Source organism: Athene cunicularia (genome assembly GCF_003259725.1).
Source record: "Athene cunicularia isolate RWA chromosome 2 unlocalized genomic scaffold, athCun1 chr2_part1, whole genome shotgun sequence".
Classification (NCBI taxonomy): Eukaryota; Metazoa; Chordata; class Aves; order Strigiformes; family Strigidae; genus Athene; species Athene cunicularia.
Window position 1 is genome coordinate 49,143,224 of NW_020799095.1, and position 16,089 is coordinate 49,159,312.

Here is a 16,089-nt window from a genome sequence, read left to right on the forward strand (position 1 = left end):
GGTTTTCCTGTCCGTTGTTGGAACTATTTTCAGACAGTTTTATCAAGACATGGAATCTGCCAGAATGAAACATAGCAGCTGTGAGGACAACCTTATAGTTAAAAATGAGTTGTGTATCCTTATAATCTTCTCACTTCTAAACTGCATCATTCTGATGCTTTTATCATTCTATGAATATACTTGTTGGCGTTCTGTGGCTCCAGATTTATCTTTATTAAACAAAACAATCACAGGATAGTTCAGTTGGAAAGCATCTCTGGAGGTCTATAATCCAACCACACCAGTGAAAGCAGAATCAACTATGTTAGGTTGCCTAGGGCTGTTTTTAACATGATTTTGCATATCTCTAAGCATGGAAACTCCATAAAAATCTCTCTGCCTGACCTGTTCTAGCATTTGATCCCCCTCACAGTAAGGAAGGTTTTTTTCATGCTTAAATTTGATTTTTCTCCTGCCCATTTTAGTTCCATTGCTCAGACAGACATTGTTCTTTACAGTTTGCAGTGTTGAACTTAAGAGGTTTCTCAGACCTAGTGTCCTAACTTGCAGTTCATTTGCCTTCCTGTTCAAGGCACACTTACCTGCAAGCAGAATTGCAGCATACCTTTCCAGTTCGTCTATTGCCTTTATGAAGAGATAATTTTTTTGGCTATGCCTGAAGGTACCACTGCATTTACTAGCTTGTGTTCACTATATGCTCACTAGTGAGTCTCTGATGCTGCCACCAACATTCCTGCTGACAGTTATTAAAACTTCCCTGCAAATTAAAAAAAGGCATCTTTATTGCAAGTTCACCAAAATCTGGGAACAATTTCTATTCTTGCACTGAGGGAAACATAACAAGTTATCCCTGTTTGCATGGAGATGTCAGTTTAGTGAGTTTTTTTTTCATTCTTTTGTTGTTTTTTCCCCACAAAACAGCTGAGAAAGATCATAACCACCACAGACTGGAGTGCTTATACTGACCAGCTGGCCAAGCCTTATTACATGAAAAAAGATGAAATGATAACACTTTCAAAGCCAAACATGTTCATGTCCCTGAAAAAGGAAACAATGATTTAAGAAAAGAAACAAGGATTGAAGCATGAGAAAAAAGGATAAGAAAAATGGCTGGGACCTTGGAGACGAAGCTCCTGGGGATGACAGAGAGAAAGGAGGTAAAAGTCTGGGCAAAGACAGTGTCAAGAGTCTGCTGCACTGCCTGAACACTGAAAAGTTCTTGTGAGTAAATATATCCACCTTCTTTTCAAAAACACTTGAATTCCTGCTGTCCATTTTGTAGCCCTACTAGATAGATTCTTTCCTGCACCATCTTGGTGAAATAATACCAATTCAGATGAAAGGATTATTTAGTTAAATTAGTGCTTGCCTGACATTCTGCGATACAGCCTTCATCACAACAGCTCCATTGCAGATTTCCTTCTTTCAACAAAGCATGGAATTTTTTTCATGTTGACTTGGAGAAGGGGTAGGTAAATGGGTGCTCACAATTCCTGTAAATTTAACCCACTATTAAGTTCATTGAGACACTTTTAGGTTCATGTTTTTTTAACTTAAACTATTGTAGTATATTCCTACCCTGTTGTAAAATCCAATTCTAAATATGAGTTATTTATAAACCCCTGCTTAAACTGCACACAGAAATTCTTGCAAAGAATACTAAAATCTCTGCATGAAATACAAGGAAATTATTGACTCACTATCGCATATATTTTATGTTAAATTCAGTAATCACAATCCAGGTTTTGCAGGTGTTCAGTTACTCTGTTCACAAATGGTATCTACTTCATTACAGGACCATAGCGCATTCCTGAGTAGTTGCAGGCTTTTCGCAGAGACATAGCTTCTCTAAATATTCAACATGGTAGCCACATCTACCTGCAGCATCTACCTCCTTTCCATCTGTAAGGCACTCTCTCCCTTTTTCTCAAGATGATCATGTAAAGTAACAGCAGTAGGAAACGCTGGATGCAAATATTTCTCAGCAGCCTTCAACCTTGACATCGAAGTTCTAGGTCTACTTTTCAGCCTTCTCCAGTCTTATGTTGCTGTCATTGTTTGGCAACTCCAGGTACAGCCAAGCAGTCAATGTCATCTTCAAAAGCAGTACTGACTAAATGTAGACATTTACATTACCCAATCAACCTACACTCCCTTATAGTAGATGCACATCAGGTCCACAGAGTCAATATTCAGGGCATGATTCATTTTATTCTAAAGTAAACCTTTTGTAAGAGCTATGTGCCATAGCAAAATAATGTGCTTAACTGAAATGCTGAGCAGGTACTTGGAAACATGGCACTGACTTTGCAGCTGGGAAGGCACCTTACCTCTAATGCAACAGCATGGTTAGTACACACTCCTCAAGTTGTAAGCATTACGGATGACTTAATGTGAGTAAAAGAAACACCAACATTTAAAGAGCAAGCCTTTCCAATAAACCTTTTCCCACTTAATTATTCTCCATCATAGTATTTCCTTCACTAGCTGAGGGCAGAGTAGGTCAGATGTAAAACATTTCCCTCATGGAACAGCTGCTTTACATTTTCAGAGGATTTTAACCTGCTGGTAGGCTGATATTTGCCAAGATGTGTTTGTAGGTTGCTGTTATTTCATCAGCTTTCTGGAATGAAATCAGATGCAACATATTGATGTGCTATATCTGGGGATGATCATTCAAACAACTCCAGCTGCAATCTTTCTAATCACTGATCTATATTTCTCTGCTTCACACAGGAACAACCCAAGGACAGAAACTTTTTAACTCTAACACTGGGTCCTACACAGACTTTCTCTATACTTAATGTAACCTGATGACCATTTCCTTTTTCTTCTTTGAAGAACAAAGAAGAGTCTGTGGAAGTCTGTTTTTGAATTACTCAAAAAAGTCTAAAAAAAATCTAACCATAAATAAAAGAGCATTTGCAAGAATTAGTGTTCTTTTCTGCTAAGAATATATTTACAATACAATCATTTAAGTCTGTGCCATTGATCAGATGGTTTATATTTATCATGAAAAAAGTATATTTCTTCAAGATCAAAAAATAGACTGAGGCCCAATGTTCTAACAAACTTCAGCTGAAGTCAGTGACCTGAAAGCAGCAGCTGACTTGGCAGACAATCTGGCCCATGAGCTTTCACAACTTTTGTTCTTTATTTCTTCATTTTCTGTTTATGACTATCAGTGTGATGAAGCTTGTAGGGAAAAGTCTTGGGTTTTAGTGATACCAACTGATACAAAAAAAGATATGCTTTCAGAATTAAATGTGTATTTTAATTTCTCGTGAAACCTTTTGGAGGTGTAAGAATTCAGAACCTTTGAGAAGGGTTTTCTTCAACTATAAATCATAGAAAATTATTCTTACCTGCTTTAGATTATAAAGCCGAAGTAAGCAGTTTATTGGTGGTTTATAATAAAGCTGTAGACTGGACTTTATGGTTTAGAGCCATGTAGTCTTGGAGTGTATATCGCATCTTAAGAGAGGAGCACTTTGAAGCACTCATTTAATGTTGCAACATCCATCTTCGTTTAGTAGCCTGTGGAGAATGTGACCATCTTGGTCTAGATTGCATTCCCTTTCCATGACTTAGGCCTGCCAAAGAGGATCTGTGCTTTAATTTGAACCACCTTAGGTTTCTTCCCTTCTCTTTCAGGCAAGTGAGGAGAAGATGCAGAACAGCAACTGGGTCTCCATGTCTGTACAGAGAGGTGTCATGCTTGGAAGATGCTTACATGAATCATCTCCCCACACACAGAGCTACACATATCCTGAAAAACTATGATAGCAGCAGCACTGTGACCTGAATTTCTACCCCCAAGATGTTTTTAGTAATAGTCTAAATCACTGCAGTTGTTCTGCATATTTCTTTGTTTGTTTCTTGATTGTTTATTTTGTAGCTCATGGGGACATTTTATAAGCAGTGGCATTTCCCAGTGCTCAGTTCTGAATCTTAGATTTCAAAATTAGAAAATTTGTGAAGACTTTACAAGTGCAAGGATAAGAAAGCCTAACAAATACAAATGGGAAAACAAACAAACAAAAAACCTCCACACACACCCCCAGTAGTAATGTCAAAAAAATATTAAACTTATTGATCCCACACTTCAGCATGAGTAAATCTGGCAAATGACATTGAAAGCAGGTGAAAACTTTAAGGCTATTCACACCACCTGTAAATCTTGCCCACAAACCCAACCAGCAAAATTTTAGTCTCATTACATTTAAAATAACCTCCACTTTTCTGAAGAGTATCAAAAAATGAGATCACATATTTTAGTAGAAGTTACTCTGGGTTTGACACTATTATCAAAGAAACATCCATGTTAAGTAATTCTGTGGATATAAGTAAGTATATGTGTCAAGATATATTTTAAAATAAAAAGGGATTATACCAAGTAAATATTCCAAGACATAGCTATGCAGGGACAAGAGGAAAGATTACATCTATTTTTTTTTTTATTAAACATGCATCAATAATTATATTAACAATTACTATTTTTACATATATTCTATTAAATCCATCAGCTACTTAATCCTAACATTTGGGAAATCTATAAACCTGGATTTTAAGGCTACACAGAACCACAATGACTGATTAGTACAGGAATACTGATTCTTGTATTTATGACCAATTTGGAATACATCTTTTAGACATTGAGAGGGAGTTCAGGTGCCAAATAATGTGCCTGGTGCCATAGCCCACACATCTGTACTGAGCTTGTAGATGTGACACAGGACCTACAGCAGAACTATTCCTTGCTGACGGAGCAACAGGAAATCCTGATGTGATCAGCTGGGGCATTTCTTATGGTACTGGCACATCTGTTTAGATAATGGAGTTCCCACACCTGGTTGTGTTTTAAATAATCCCAGAGGTGAAGAATTTCATGATCTCACTGTAATCTCCTCTTGTTATTTAGCCCTTAAAAATATTTCTTCTGTTAAGGTTGATAGGGACAATAATAAACGATCAACTGGGTTTTTTTTAGTGTGACTAAGGTTAGTCTTAAATATTATGTATATAGCAGAGGAGAGGGAAAGAAAATTATGTGTCAGTGTCCTGGGACAGGGATTTTTTTTCTTTTTTTTTTTTTTTTTTAAACTGGACTCTAATATGATCTTGCTAGATAAATAATATACCCTGAGCTCCCAAATACCAAGGTTAGCTGTTTGCTCTCTCATTATTAGATAATGGGGGCAAGAAGGGTCATGACTTGATATTACAATAAAGACATCAGTAGCAAACCTGGTACTCTGACAGCATGGATGATCCAGTTAGAGGGAAGAAGTATTTACCAGTGCAGGAGACAAAGCTGTTTCAGTCTATTCTCAGTTCGCTTTTTGTTACTTGCTGTGAGCAAAGCAAAGACTTTATGCAAAAAGGGAAGCACTGTGAACACAAGCTGCAGCAGCAGCTCCAGAGCCAGCGAGGACTCAACAAGAGCTAAGATTACTGTGTGCAAGGTCTCTCTCCGAACTGTCTCTGTTAAACATTATTTTTAAGTGCTATTTGTCAACTAGAAATGCATTTAATTGCAGCTCACATCCTTTTCTGCTTACTTTTATCACTCTCTTCCCTTTCCCTCCCCCAAACCCTTTCCCCCCTCATCTGGAAAAACAACTATGCTAGGGATCAATTATTCTGAACCCTTAAACCATCAGCAGTACTCACAGCTGTAAAAACATCTGCATTATAGGCTCTGCTTCTTCCTAAGAGACAGAGATGTAATTGTTTCTCATTCTGGCATGATTGCATAGCTTCTGGTTTGTGTTATGTGGAGAAGTGGGTGGGGGAGGTAGGAGGGAAGCATCTTGCCTTGCTTTAAACTGATTCATGTTCATCTAGTCATGAAACACATGCCTCGACTGAGAAACAGAGCACAAACCATACTGTAGTAAGTAGCTTCACGTCTTTTACATCCTGCAGCCCTTGTCTTTTCTCTTAATATTGCACAATTAATATTGGCCACTATATTAATAATTTCACACACAGTAAATCAGGCATTCATGTGCTCCAAGGAAAGGAAGGATTTGTGTATCAGAGATGTTGCTGCATAGCTGCCATAGCTGCCATAGGAGAATTGCTCTGTAAAACCCTTTCTTTCTCCCTCCCTGCCAGTAGTTGCCTTAGTGACAAAACTAATCGCCACTGGTGCCCCTGCTCCAGTGTATATGAGACAAACAAAGCCATTCATATTGTCATTTTAGCAATCTTCTGCAGGACTATCTTCAAGATTAAATGTGCTGATTAAAAACGTATGTTGCAGGCATTAGAGTAATACAATGAAAAGGCAGACTAACGTAAATGATTCTCCTCTCTCGGCTATGCCTTTCAAACAGTTTCTTGAAGTCTGTGGGTAAATCCATTATAAGTTCATGCAGATGGAAAATTAGAAACATCTCTCTTTTATACTGAAAGTAGAAAAACTGCTAGGTTTGAGGTCTATGAGTTTTGCTATCATCTTCACTTGATGAAAGGAAACTGCTGTTTACTATTTAACAGGTAGTTTCTTCACATAAATTACTACTATTTTTTTTTTAATTTTTTATTTCTTGTTTTTTATATTTGAGATGTCTATGGACTGCAGACTGTTTGTAAGAACAAAAGTGATCAGAAATATTTTCTTTCTGTACAGCTTGGTGGTGCACCACTACTTACCCAATTCTTCTCCCACTTTTAAGATTCCTTATTTGAAGAAATAATTTCCAGGAAGAAGAAAGGTCTCTCAAGCTTGTTTAATTTACCTGGGGAAATCATGACTGTGAAGGTACACAGTGGTATCACTTACAACAGGTATCAGAATTAGAAAGCTATTTTTACTATATTTCTCATTAAGCACCAAATTCAGTCCTGCAGAGTCACCGACAGCAGAATGACACAGCTGACCTTAGTTCAGTAAAAGAGTGTAGAGCCATCACATATACATACACTATACAAATGTTAAGTGGGAGTCAGAAGACAAAACACCTGGAAAATCTTGAATGTAAATATGAAATATGTTTCTGTACTAATTAAGAATCTTTCCTGAAGAAGCATTGATAAAAATGGGGTTTTTGAATGTATCTATTTTTTTTTAAATATTCTTGTAGACTACGCTATTTTATGGACTTAAAGAGTAGCTGTGAAAGCAATGATATAGGGTATCATGCATCTACCTCATTAGGAAGAAATAATTTTAGAGTAATTATTTTAAAAAGCTCCATTTTCTGTGTCAGAACTGCTAACAACTCTGTTCTCTCCTGCAGTGAAATAAAAAAAAAAATAAATATATAACTTAATCAGTAGGAATGTTCACAAAAGTCAACCCAAAGCTGGGTAAAGATTTGAATGCATTGGATTTACCTCACAAAGCAAACAAAATATTGTCATAACACTTTTTAAATAAGACATAAGAAATAAGGAAGTTAAAAAGTGAAATAGACATTTTATTAATGAAGATAAATCTCAGACTCTTTGAGAATCTACCTTCCATGGACATGGGTCAGTTAGTTTGGAGTTCTAGCCCCAAAACAGAGCTTTATTTGAATAGTACAAGACTCAGGCCAGAAGAGAATATGGCTAAGATTATGACTAAGAAGTTGCGTTACCAAGAGGTGTTTTTTCCATCCATCCTAAGAGTGCATGCAGCAGCAAGACTTTTTGCCACCCTAATATCTTACCAGCATTTTAAGACTACATTCTCTTGGAAAATTACTTAGATCCATTGATTTTTCCTCATTTGCTTAGTTACCCTCAGATGAAAATTATCCTTCCCCCTAGCAATGGTTTGATGTGCCTGATAGCAGCATTAACAGCCTGTTCCAGGCTCCCATTGTTATTCTTCTTGTTCAGGATTTTCAAGGACATTAAATTGTGTTCAAATATAGGGGAGGAGGTGGGGGGGTCGTCAAAAGAACAGATAAGTTTAAAATAACTCAGTTATAGTACTGTGATAAAAAACCAAAGCAGGTCAGTGACATTCCAAATTAGGCGGAAATTACTTATTACTTTGAGAGAATTTGCAAGCCTTTGTCTTTAAAATATTTGCCATTTATTCTATGCTTCCCATCTGATACAGTGGTGAATTCATGCCTGAATGAATGAGAGGGCAGAAGGAAGCCATCAAGTGGGTTTTTCACCAGGGATCATGGAGTTACTACTCAGAGAGTGTAGTAAGGCTACACCAAGATCAATGGACTACACTATCTGCAGAGGGTCTGGATCCTCAATTACCTGTTGAACACATATCTCCAGAGTGGAAAAAGTAATGCACTAATTGCTCTGTGTTGGCCACTTCTGCCAGAAGACAGCAAATTACCTTACACTGTTGATTACCATGAAGTCAATACTCCAATCTAGCCATACAGACATGACTGATTCAGCTGAGACAAAACAAAACTATTTTGAGCTATAATTCATGCTGTGGCTACATAATTATTTCCCTCTGGCAAGCAGTACAGGAGTTCTATTTAATATTTCATTAAACCAACAAACTATAGAACCATTTAGACTGGAAAAGACCCTTAAGATCATTCAGTCTAACCGTTAACATAATACTGCCGAGTTCACGACTAAACCATATCCCCAAGCACCACATCTACACATCTTTTAAATACCTCCAGAGATGGTGACTCAACCACTTCCCTGGGCAGCCTGTTCCAATGCTTCATAAACCTTTCAGTGAATAAGTTTTCCCTAATACCCAATCTAAACCATCCCTGGCACAACCTGAGGCCATTTCCCCTCATCCTATGACCTGTTACTTGGGAAAAGAGACCGACACTCACCTCACTACAAGCTCCTTTGAGGTAGTTGTAGAGAGTGATAAGGTCTCCTTTGAGCATCCTTTTCTCTAGACTAAACAACCCCGGTTCCTTCAGCTGCTTGTCAACAGGGAAAAAAAAAAAAAAAAAAAAAAAAAAAAATGCAAGATGCAGGAGTAAACATGGTAACAACTGATGAGGAAAAGGATGAGATGCTTAATGCCTTCTTTGCCTCAGTCTTTAATAACAAGACTATTTGCATTGAGGGAATCCAGCCTCCTCAACGAGGTGATAGAGACTAGGAGAATTAACACACACACATGCACACCCACCCCATTCCAGAAGGAGATAGTGACCTACTGCACACACACAAGTCTATGGGACCAGATGGCATACAACTGAGGGTGGTGAAGGAGCTGTCTGGGGTGCTTGCCAAGCCACTTTCCATCATTTACCATCAGTCCTTGCTGACCAAGGAGGTCCCAAAAGATTGGAAATGGGCCAATGCGAAGCCCATATATAAGAAGGGTCGGACTGATCCAGGAAATTACAGACCTGTCAGCTTGACTTTGGTGCCTGGGAAGCTGATGGAGCAGCTCATCCTGAGTACCATCACACAACACATGCGGGACAAAAAGATGATCAAGCCCAGTCAGTGTGGGTTTATGAAAAATGGGTCCTGCTTGGCAAACCTGATCTCATTCTACAACAGGGCGACCTGATTATTGGATGAGGAAAAGGCTGTGGATGTTGTCTACCTTGACTTCAGTAAGACCTTTGACACCATTTTCCACAGCAGTCTCCTGGCAAAACTGGCTGCTCATGGAGTGGATGGACACACGCTTCACTAGGTAAAGATCTGGTTGGATGGCCGGGCACAAAGAGTTGTGGTGAATGGAGTTAAATCCAGCTGGCGGCTGGTCACGAGTGGTGTCCCCCAGGGCTGGGTTTTGGGGCCACTCCTGTTTAACATCTTTATTGATGATCTGGACAAGGGGATCGAGTGCACCCTCAGTCAGTTTGCAGCTGACACCCAGCTGGGTGGGAGTGTTGATGTGCTCGAGGGTAGGGAGGCTCTGCAGAGAGACCTGGACAGGCTGGAGCCATGGGCTGAGGCCAACTGGAGGAGTTTCCATAAGGCCAAATGCCGGGGGCTGCCCTTGGACCACAACAACCCCCAGCAGCGCTACAAGCTTGGGGAGGAGTGGCTGGAGAGGTGCCAGTCAGAGAGGGACTTGGGGGTGCTGATTGACAGTGATCACTAATAAAGATATTAAACAGAACTGGCCCCAATACTGAGCCTTGGGGAACATAATTTGTGAACGGCCACCAACTGGATTTAATTCCAGTGTAAAAAAATGTCCTCTTTAATGATTGTTAAACCATCTAAATCTTGCTCTCAGTAAACTTCACCATGTTTATAGTAATAGCACTCTATATATGTCCTGAATGACTGTCCAGTTGTGAAAAATGTACAAATCCAAAGGCAGAAATCTAGGAGTACTTTGACAACTAGAAAATATTAATAATATCTCACTCGTTGACAAGTAGAATTCATTGAGATATGTTAGCTGATTATCCCGGTAGAGGGAGACGGAGATAGAAATTGAAGTTGATATTTTTATTTATTTTTATTTACAGGAAGTTAGTAAGGTCACCGTAAGTTTTTCAAAAATTACAGAGATCTTGAAGATACAACAAGTGATTAGAACAAGAAATACAACATAAATTTCTACCAAAGGAGCAGCCAGTGAAGAACAGAAATGCACAGCAGAACACAATGCATGGAAAGTTTCTACAATCACTGAGTAAATATTTCTGTATTCTTAAAAAGAAATAAAATCTAATGTTACTGAAAGACTGAAAACAAAAGCTTCTAAGACATATAATTGAATACAGTTTTATAGCAAATTTAATTTAAACTTTTCAAGTATAACAAATTTAATTCACTCATACTTACAAAAGTGTTGCAAGTTGAAGAGTTCCAAACATAAATGCTATGTTGCTTGCCACTGCAGTCATGTCCATCACTAAATTAAAATGATATAATGAATAATATGGACTTCTGAAATTATTTACATTTTTCCCCCTTAATCTGACTACTTAATTTAAGATGCCTGGATGGAGAAGAGGTGGTCTTAAATCTGCTTAGCTTGAGAATGAAATTGAACTCAAAACAGTCACTTCCCACTATGTGTTTTGCTAGTCATTAGATAGTATGTGGATTTCTTGCCACCACCACTACAGTAAAGACTGTCAGTCCTTTGAAGTTAGATGCCTGCAACAAGAAAGTTTTTGTCTCTATGTTTTCAGTGAATGCCTGCATGGCATGTGCACATCTCTATCCAGAACATGAGAAGATTCAAATTGTCATTTGGCAGTGCAATTTCTCCTCCTGACAGCACATAAAACCTCCATGTCCAAACAAGCACCTGGAATCACTTTTATGGGAACAGATTCCTAATTTTTAGGTTCTTGCATTAATTTCTTCTTCTCAGTTCTAGCACTTGTGTTTTTGAAAGCTCACAGACTGAGCTAGTGAATTTTATGAATATACATATGGTTCATTTCTTCCCTGTGATGTCCCCTTAATTTCAGTTTGACTGTAAGCATCCTCTGGTGGGAAGTGGACCTCTGTGTACCCATGCAGCAAAGGACTTGGGTAAGGAACAATTTAGAGTGAATAAAATTGGACTATTCAGATACCTCATCTAAGTACATGTATTAATTCTTTATTCAAGGAAGAAGATTTCAGATAGTAAACTTTTGATAAGTCATTACCTTTTTATTTTTACAGTAGACAATACCATAATTTTAAACCAATAAATGCTATACACACAATGGCTAAACTAACAGAAAAATAAAAAATCCTAGTGAGAAAGGTGTTTCTGGATATCTTCATAACCAAAAGTTATTAATTTTCTCATATCCTAAGCATCTTCTAAACACCCTATTCATTTTACAAAAATTAGATATAAAAAGCTAATTAAAAAATGCAGAATTTTCCTGTAGTCTATTAAAGCTATTTTGCTGCAACCAATAAAGTAAAATAATATGTGCCTATGGGATTCTTCATTCAGAAGGAACCCAAACTACTATGCAGAGTTCATACATTCAAGACTGTTCTAGGTGTGTACATATTACTTCACTATTTAAGTGCTGTTGAGTAGTGGTAAGTAGTCAATTTTTGGAAACAAAACCAGATTTTAATCAAATCCTGATCCTAAAGTCCTTAATTTTGTAATTACTATACTTAACACACGATCTAGAAACCAACCCCAAATGACAAAATACCAATTTATTGCAATATATGAGGTCCAAGAGGTTTTTAGCTAATGCTGATCTTCAATTACAGAGAAGAAATAAAAATGTTAAGTATAAGCAAAAGCTGAATTGCTTATTCATGGGTCAAGCAAATTTAGCAAACAGAAGTCTTGTCAAATATGAATTATAGTGTAATGTAGACATGCAGTGGGAAGACATCTGACAAGGAACAGGTAAATTAACATAATATATCTAGGGCTTGGATGAACTCCGATGGCCTCTTCTGATATCCGGATTCCACTTGCCATCTTTGAACAATGGAGAAAAAAACATATTGTTAATGAGCTCAGCAAGAATATTTGTAAATATATTAATGAAAATTATTTCACTTTAAAAATTTAGAAGAAAAAATCAAATAGCCATTATATATTTATTATACCTATTGTTATTGTTTCATACAGTAAATTGAAGTACTTGTGACAGACCATAAGCTAGACATCTCTTTTGTTGAAAAAAAAATGAATTAAATTAGTTAAATAAATTTAATTAATTAAACCAATTTTAAAAGTGTAATTTTTGAGAATCAGCTGAAAGTGAAGAAAAAAACCTCTTCTTGAAATTTTTCTCTTTTCCTTCATCCTATATTATACTTACCTGTTGTACCTCCTGTTTTCACTTGTAATGTAAAGACTATCTGTACGTTGAATGTATTGTCAGAAATTCCATTCTCAGAATTTTAGAGGATATAATGTTGTAAACTGTTTATTACTCCCTTATGCTTTTCAAATGATGTTAAAAAAATTAAACCCTGGAGTCTTAGAATGAGAAGGAGGGAAATGAAGAGGGATGTTTTATATCCAAAAAGTGATTGAATATGCAATCTTTAATGTTTTTACACTAGAGCAAACAGTATTTCATGCTGTATGTTCTCCAAGGAAGTTTCAGGATTCAGGGATTTATTTACTTTTTAATATAGATTTCAGTGTCATCTGCAAGTCAGATATTGAACTATTCTATTCCTTGGTGGGATGTAAAAGACAAATTTGCACTGAGCACAAAATAGTTCTAAAATAATTTATAACCTTATGTAAATATTAAATATTCTGGTGATTTAAAAGGAAAACTTGTTTAAAATATATGTTTAATATAAAGATAACAAACAAAAGATAACTTAAAATGGAAAAGACTCAAAAGCAGGACTAATTTTATTGTTTGCATGAACAGGGATATAACTTGGCTACTTGCAAGGAACTACCTCTAAGATGCAGGTTTTTTGGACACTCAGGTATGTTTCCATCACCAAGTGTTTATCTCTGATGTGGAGTGTAGTAAGTGGCATATCTCCAGGACATTTCCCTACAGAATATTCTTCATATATTTTTGAATGAGTATCTGTTGGAGAACGAGTACAGAAATTCCTGGACTATGTTCTACAGGAAATAAAACGGGGTGATTTTATGATTCTATGATTTAAAAAGCCTTCTGGTCTTGAGATTTGTGAGTGGGAAGTTAGTGATGACATCAACAATTTCAGTGGTAACAGAATTAGGACAATAACGAGAATTCCAGTAAATCACCATCTAGGAATAAATAGACCCTTTGCTTTTGACCACACCAATGAATCACCAGATTGCACTGGAGGTGGTGTACTGTTGAAAAGATTCCTATTTTTAGATGTGATACATAACAAATTGTGAACATTTATTCTCATTAACAATTCTGGGCCTTCTTTTTCATGTGTGACAGTTACAATGATGACTGATGCTCTCCAGAACTGACACCGTTAGTCTCTGGGAGTTGAATTAAATAGTCAGGTTTTGCAAGTGCTCCTGTTGTCCGTGGAAGAGCATCAGGTCATAATGTGACTTCTGAGAGCTAGACAAAGGGGGTCATTCATCCCAAAAACTGCTGTAATTCCCAGAGTTATCTGGCTGGGATCATGTCTACTCTCTTTAAATATCCAAAACCAGGCTTTCTCTCCGAGTCTTCTTCATATGCTCATATAAGGCATGCTTTTTAAAATACCTTTTACTGTACATAATTTTCCAAACATAAACTAATTCCCATTAGCCTACAAGAGATACAGTATACACACGGGAACGTGATTTTTACAGTTAAAGCTAGAACCCTGCCAAATGCTATGCTTGGCAGTGGCAATCTTTGTTTACTGCCTCTGATGGCTCCAACCAGACTGTTAATACATCAACATTTCTGAAGCTCCACAGTAGGGCTAAAACTACATTAATAATTGAGATAGGCCAGAGAACATTTGCTAGGTCTGACACTAACTGGCATGGCACAGCTTCTGTCTGTACTGTGAAAGTCTCTTAGCTTTCATACTGGGATCAAGTACCTATACTGCTTCCTGGGAATGCTTCCTTGCTCATACTAAATTCTGGATCATGCCTAGGAACTCTCTTGGAGTTTATATGTTGATTTGGGCCAAAACTATGCCAGGGACAGGGGTGACATTTAATATATAGATGATTGCAAGGTAGTGCCTTGGTCACTGCCCTGGTTGTTTGATTTACTATTATAGATATGGTCTAGAAGTCTGTAGTCCTCTCAGAGACATTTAGAGAATTATAAACAAAATAAATCTAAGAAATCTGCTGGAGGTTTGCAATCTGACCAGGAATTCTGAAGATATTGGATATTTATGGAAATTGATTATGAGGACAGCCATGATATCAGATCATGATTTATTCAGTGGAGGCATTAGCGATGATGAGGATATTGCTTGAAGACTGGATGTGAATTAAGAAAGTTGAAAAAACATTCTGACAGCTTTTTTCTCCTCTGGATGAAAAAAAGAGACTGATCCACCAGGATATAAACAAGCCCATTGTTTTAGTTTATGAATTTTTATTTATACAGATTTTATAAATTTTAATAATCTTTTATTTATGCTCCTCTGTCTCAAAACTGTTTCTTGAAGCTTTGCATTCAGAATTTAAATAAACTCATTTTTCTCTTATCTGAAAGACTGCTGTCTTAAGAATGGCTTCAGGGTACCTGGAGAGACATGAGCATTTCACTCTCAAGACAGTAATGATATGACTGGTACAACTGCACTGTGGCAGTGTGCAACACCCCAGTACATGACCAGGGTAGCAAAAGACTGTCAGGTGCTCCTTTACACTTCAAGGTCTGGCTTGGTGGCTATTAATGTGGGCAACTGGCTGAAGGGGAAAAAACAGTCCCAAATATTCTTGGTGCGCAACTGTATAATAGGGAGAGTATCTGAACCCTGAAATCTGGAAATTGTGGTATCCAGGACAAAGATGGCATAAGGTAATACATCCTGATCCTGAAGAGAGGTCAAGGGATATAACAAGTGGAGGTGTGCAACAAGGTACATATCAGGTTTTTAAGAAGTTACAAAAAATAATAAAAAATAATTAAGAAAAAATAATAAATACTTAATGCTTTCATTAGAATAATACAGTTTATCTGAGTTATAGGAAGTTCATTAAGAATAAACATTTCCTGGTTTTGGTAGCCTCTGTTCTCATTTCATAACCACATATTTGCAACATGATTAGCAGATGTGCAAATTCAGCAGATGTTTACAAGTTTTCTGTAAATATTTTCTATGTTCTATGGCCCTTGAATATGAATATGTCTTTAATCTCAGGGATCTATTCTGACAATTGGCCTCCAGCAGTCTTCTTTTTCCAACTGTGATAAGGGTCTTGTCTTCCCATTGTATATTTCTGATTTCCTCTCTCTGGTGGAAAATCATTGCAAAATTGATAGCCATCTATAATCTTTCTATATTATTCCATATCACCTGTTTATGCATCTGTTATATAGAAAGTTTGCTGTCTGTGAATTTCCAATTTCCTTTAATGTGGCAAAGTAATTTGTAGCTCTCCCTTGAGTCATTGATTATAATATTTAACACCATCTTCACTTCTTCACTAACATTGCTAACAAGAGTTATTACAGTCAAGAGAAAATCTTTCTCTTCTGAAATGTATCATCAGATTTGTAAAAGCTGTTACTGTGAGATATATGCCTGCGCTTGTGCCAAACTGCTAAAGATCTTTTTGTAAAAAAAAAAAAAAAAAAAAAAAAA